General features: G+C 44.9%; 1 pseudogene; it reads right to left on the reverse strand.

The window, feature by feature from the left end:
- Window positions 1-2321: 2321 nt before the first annotated feature.
- Window positions 2322-6744, reverse strand: part of LOC109131529 — a 17224-nt pseudogene continuing 12801 nt past the window's right edge.

Genomic DNA, 6744 nt, shown 5'->3' on the forward strand with positions numbered 1-6744 from the left:
ACCGCATGTGTATACGACAGTGGAGACGGGTGGAACTAGTGCTACCGCGATCACGGGTATTATTTCTAAACTTGACTTTGTGTTTTTTAGTAATTTTTGGACTTTATGGTTGTCTGTGATGAATATTAGGGTTCTTAGTACATAAGGTTTGTGTAGGGACTTTATTGGTGGGAAGGTTCCCATCACATGTGTTGTTCGACTCCGGGGCTACTCATAGCTTTGTTAACCCAGAGTGTGCCGAGAGGGGCAACATTTGTGGAGATCCCAGAAAGCGGTTCAAGACCGTTAAGGTTACTGGAGGCGGGATGATCTAGGTCTATGGACGGGCTAGAGATGTAGAAATACAGGTAGCTGGGGAGTCGATGCCGGCAGATCTTGTTATCAGTCCGGTGGAGCTATATAATGTGATATTGGGCATGGATTGGTTGCACTGGTATAGAGTACATCTTGTTTGCCATCGTGGTAGAGTTGTGTTTGAGAGGCACGGGGCGAAGAGTTGGTTTTATGAGGGCATGAGGCCGACCTCTGGGAGTCTGGTTATCTCAGCTGTGCAGGCAGAGACGATGATCAGGAAGGGTCGGGAGGCTTACTTGGCTACAATTTCGATGCCGGATTCTGTAGAGCAGGTTGCTGTGGGTGAGATCCCTGTGGTTCGGGAGTTTGAGGATGTTTTTCAGTCGTTGCAGGGGTTACCACCATCTCGGTCTGATCCCTTCCCGATTGAGTTGGAACCAGGGACTACGTCATTGGCTAAGACACCTGACAGGATGGCTCCAGCAGAGATGGCAAAGCTGAAGAAGCAGCTGGAGGACTTATTGTCCTAGTACTTCACCTTGGGGAGCGCCGGTGTTGTTTGTTAAGAAGAAGGATGGCAGTTTCCGCTTGTGTATAGATTATCAGGATCTGAACAGGGTCACTGTGACGAACAAGTACCCTCTCCCGCGGATAGATGAGCCGTTGGATTAGTTGAGGGGTGCTACTTGGTTCTCCAAGATTGACTTGACGTCAGGTTACCATCAGATTCCAATAGATGAGCTGGATGTCAGGAAGATAGCTTTCAGGACGAGGTATGGGCACTATGAGTTCGTGGTGATGCCCTTCGGTTTGACTAATGCGCTAGCTGCGTTTATGAGGTTAATGAACAGCGTATTCCAAGAGTTTCTGGATGAGTTTATAATCATCTTCATCGGTGATATCCTGGTGTATTCCAAGAGTACTGAGGAGCACAAGATCCATCTGAGAGCAGTTCTGAAGAAGAGTAGAAGCTTTTCGCTAAGCTGAGCAAGTGCAGTTTCTGGCAGAGGGAGATGGGTTTCTTGGGTCATGTTGTTTCTGCAACAGGAGATTCTGTAGATCCAGAGAAGATTAAGGTCATCAGGGATTGGCTTAGAGCGTAGAACGCCATAGAGATCAGGAGTTTCCTTGATTTGGCAGGATACTACAGGAATTTTGTGAGGGGTTTTGCGAGTATGGCACAACCGATGACTAAGCTGACAGGGAAGGAGGTTTCCTTTTTGTGGTCGTCGGAGTGCGTGACGGCTTTCGAGAGCTTGAAGCAGAAGTTGACGAGTACACCAGTATTGGCCTTGCCGGAGCAGGATAAGCCATATGTGGTGTATACAGATGCTTCCAGAGTTGGTTTGGGGTGTGTGGTGATGTAGGAGGGGAAGGTCATTGCCTATGCTTTGCGGCAGTTGCAGAAGCATGAGGGCAACTACCCTACCCATGACTTGGAGATGGCAGCTGTGGTTTTTGCTTTGAATATTTGGAGATTTTATCTTTATGGCAGAAAGGTACATATGTACACAGATCATAAGAGTCTGAAGCATATTTTCACTCAACCTGAGCTAAATTTGAGGCAGAGGCGGTGGATGGAGTTGGTGACATATTATGATCTGGATATAGCTTACCACTCCGGTAAAGCTAACTTGGTAGCAGATGCTCTAAGCAAGATGCAGGCGGCTTCTGCACAGGAGCAGGATATGGAGTCTCTGGTAAGTGAGATTAGTACTTTGAGGTTATGTGCTATTTCCTAAGAGCCATTGGGACTAGAGGCAGTTGACAAAGCGGATCTTCTGAGTAGAGTACGGTTGGTTCAGGAGAGTGATGTTGATATGATCATGAGCCCATCCAAGAAGATTCTTGAGTCTTTTACAACACGAACAAAGTCGAAGATCAATTCCTCCAGCCAAACGACTATTTGGGATACATTCTTACCTCATCTAGAGCATATCTCGAAGTTGAATCAGTCCAATCAGATTTCGGATGAAGGAGTTTTTTATTTTACAAATCATGTGAACTCATGGCTACGCGATTTGGACCTACGAGCATTCAACGGAGGATTCTGACCAAGTAAAAAGGTTCAAGCTATGAACCAAACTGTTCTGAAATCTTGATCCATTCTAGAACCACAGAGATTTGGAATCACATTAATATCAGTTCATATGTGAAAGATATGGATATTTCAAATCAGTGGATCTATCCCAGTTCCAGTTTTGCGTCTGAGCCAAAGATCGTGTTACACAGACCAACTCAACAACAATTTTGACACGAAACCACTTGGAGGATGTTAATGGATCTCTTATGTTTCCAACAAGCTCAGAATGAGAAGATTTTGCCCACGGAATATAAGGATACACTTCATTTACCAAAGGAGGTCAATCTAGTTCTTCACCTGAAGAGCTTTAGGTCCAATTGGTTTAGGTGCTTCCAGAATTATGTTTGGCGACCAGGAGTTGTTTCTACTAAGCCAAAGGTGAAGAAATGGTACCACCCTTGTTGTTTCTCATCAGCAAATTGGACCAAGGAGTCAAAGAAAGAGAAAATCAAGGAAACAATTAATGGGTCAATTCAAGAGCTTATAGCCAAAGAAAGTATGATAAATTCTATAGGGAATGTTGTCTATCAAGTCCAGTCCACTTTTAGCCTAATACAAGCCCAAGAAAATCCAAAATAATCACTTTATTTTATGGTCAAAGAGGAGTGACGAAAATGGATTTCAACTCACCTTGGGAAAGACACCTTGGGAAGGCAAACTTCAAGAGTTAGGTCTTCATTCAACTATCTATCTTTATGATGTTTTAGTTTCAAGAATAATTAAGATTTGGCTTTGTTACCAAGTTTCTTATCTCTATATAAACATATGTAATCTCATTTGAGAAATCAATCAATTTCCTTTTCATTTTATGAGTTTATCTATTTGTTCTTTGTCTAGAACACTTCTTTGTTTCTTGGTGTGTAATGAAACAATCCGACCCGTTTTTTTTCCAATAATAAATAATAAATAATATTAATAACAATAAATATAATTAAATATACTACAAACTAGTGGTCCCATACCCACTAGTCACCTAACCACAATCACAACCAACAGCAGTATAACAAATACCAACATCCAATAATAAACCAATAACTATAACTTCAACAATATCCAAAATTCAACCAACATAGAACATAGAACCAGCAACCTAGCAATGTTTCTAATAACCCAACTCTAGCAACCTAGCAATGCCAGACAACAACCAATCGAGTCCCTAGAACATCCTCCTCTTCATTGCCTTGATTCCACGATCACACTTTGCCTTTACCTGCAGCACAAACACAAATTGCAATGCATGAGTATTTTATAAACACTCAGTAAGGCAATCCTCTCATCTACTGGGCTATACTCACAAGCAATAGATACATCTCTAACCATCAACCAACAATCAACAATCAACAATAGCAAACCAGGACCCTGCATCGACCGACACCATGCATGCATCGACCGACACCAGTTGGGGCTGCGTCGACCGTCGCATGATATGCATCGACCGGTGGAAGGTTCACTTGCATCGACCGACGCATGCTCGACATAGCACGAAAACCCTAATTTTTACGTGCCATCTTCGCACTTGCATCGACCGGCGCACTAAGTGCATCGACCGATACACATGCCAAGCATCGTTTTCTCTGAAGCTTCTCGCCGGATCTTCGTTCCTACAACCACAAAACTCGATCCCAAGCCACAAGAAAGCTTCCTAACGTCCCAAATAACAATCTAACAAGCCTAACAACACATAACAAGCAAATCAGAGAGATCTCCAGCTTAGATAAGACATGGTCATGCACTTAATTTTGCCAAGAAGTTTATGAACCTTAAACAAGCAAGAACACGCTCCTAGGAAGCTCCTACAACAATCTCAGCTACAGATCTCTACAGGAAACGCCTCCAATCACCAGAAATCACCAAGAACACTCAAGAACACTTAGGGTACTCTTTCTCTCTTTTGTTTTCTCTCAAAAGCGGCTAAAAACGACTAGTGAGACAAAAACTCGAGTTAAGGGTTTTCCTAACCTAAAACGCAGCGTTTAACTTAAACTTGTCTGCAGAAAACCAACCTTGCATCGACCGATGCACATAGTGCATCGACCGATGCAATTCCTAAACCGGGATTTCGGTTCGCGGATGTTACAATTCTCCCCCACCAACATAGATTCGTCCTCGAATCTCGATCAACTATCAGCCAAGGACTTCCGTGCTACCATCTCCACGGCCTGCACTCCTCCGACCGATCTACGAAAGGTCACTTCTAGGCGATAAACTCACGTTCTAGGCATTATTTGCTCTCGCCTTTTGGACTTTTCTTTACTCATAGGTCTCAACCTTTAGTTTTTATTGGATCCTCATCAGACCTAAGTCTGCATGCCAAAATGTTAGCTCCTCATCGGGCCTATGCCCGCATGCCATATATAAAAGGAAGTCTAATATTCGTCTCTCGGGTTGCCACCCTACTGCGCGGCCCCGGATCGTCATTCGAAGTTGATATACCAACCATACTCCCAAGCCACAAAGTCTCAGATAAGGCAGTACTAGGAGAACCAAAGTCCCCCAAGAGTCGCGAGCAAACAATTCTGAATACGTCTGAGTCCTATCCCTATCCAGGTTTCCTTCCCGTGGCTCGCGTAAAACATCACAATGTCCTACCAACCACATATCCCCTCACCGGAATACCTCATGACCACACAAGGATCATATACATGCCACAAAGGCCGCCACAAAGGCCAAACAAATGTCCTAAGGCCAAACAAATGTCCTAAACATGACCGCCACAAAGGCCAAACAAATGTCCTCAACAGGACCGCCACAAAGGCCAAACAAATGTCCTAAATAGGACCGCCACAAAGTCAAACAGGACCGCCACCAAGGCCACTCGTCCCGAAGGACCGTCACAAAGACCACTTGTCCCGAAGGACCATCACAAAGACCATACATCCCGAAGGATCGCCTCAACAGGCACATTGGCTCAACAGCCCGCCACAATGACCACACAATTGGCTAAACAGCCCGCCACAAAGGCCACACAGCTGGCTAAACAGCCCGCCACAAAGGCCACAAAATTGGCTAAACAGCCTGCCACAAAGGCCACACAATGTCTCAAAAGACCGCCACACACGTCACAATGACTCACAAGTCTGCCACTAAAGCCACACAAGCCCCTCCAAGGCTCTCCATCACTAAAATGGACAAATTCTAACTCACATACAATTTTCCATTTTTAGCACCTTCCACTTCTGGAAACTTTCCACTTTTAGAAACTTCTATTTCAGGAAACTTTCCCTCAAACCACCGCCTAACGGAAATTTCATACTCCGAGCACCACTTCATCTTGTTACTTAGTCGCACAACCAACCACCCCTAAGCTACCAAGTAAACATGAGAGATGGGCTGGAATACTCAATTCCTGCTCCAGCCACGGACTACAGATGGGACTAGGCTAGACAAGCTCAAGTCGCGGCTTGCTTCTCATACCACTTCTTAAACCTTGCCTTCATCCTTGCCTCAGGCTCCCAAGTCTGCTCCTCAACACCATCACAGTCCCAAAGGACTCTCATCTAAGGAATCTTCTTCTTCCGAAGTTCTTTGATCCTCCTCCCGAGAACCCTCACTGGTCTCGCCTCCAAAGTCATGTTAGGCTAAAGATCTTCAGGAATCTTAGCCAACAACTGATCATCCTCACGAAGACACTTCCATAACATAGAAATATGGAAAACCTTGTGGAACGCACGCATAATCTCAGACAACTCCAGCCTATATGCTACTGGTCCCACCCGCTCAACCACTCTGAACGGACCCATAAACCTCGGACTCAACTTATTCTCTGTCAATGATCTGTTTGGACCCTGCAACATGGCCATCTTGAGGTACACTCTGTCTCCTACCTGAAACTCAAGATCTCTCCTCCTCCTATCAGCATAACTCCTCTACCGATCCTGAGCTTCCTTCATGTTCAGCTTGAGCACCCGAATATTTTCAGAGGTCTCCTGAACAAAATCTGCCCTGAACATGCTCCTCTCCCCCACCTGAGTCTAGCATAATGGGGTACGGCATGGTCTCCCATACAAAGCCTCAGAAGGAGCCATCTTAATACTCGCCTGATAACTGTTGTTGTAAGCAAACTCTACCAGGTTCAGGTGATCTGCCCAATGGCCACCCCAATCCAACACACACATCCTCAGCAAATCCTCCAGCGTCTGGATCGTCCTCTCTGACTGTCCATCTGTCTGGGGATGATAAGCTGTACTCATATGCACCTTAGTGCCCATCTTTGCCTGAAATACCTTCCAGAACACTGAAGTGAACTTAGAATCCCTATCAGACACAATACTTGCTGGCATCCCATGCAACTTGACTATCTCTCTCACATACTTCATAGCCAAGACTGCTGCTCCATCAGTCTTCTTAATGGCCAGAAAATGTGCTGA

This window comes from Camelina sativa, unplaced genomic scaffold (genome assembly GCF_000633955.1).
Source record: "Camelina sativa cultivar DH55 unplaced genomic scaffold, Cs unpScaffold00430, whole genome shotgun sequence".
Taxonomy (NCBI): Eukaryota; Viridiplantae; Streptophyta; class Magnoliopsida; order Brassicales; family Brassicaceae; genus Camelina; species Camelina sativa.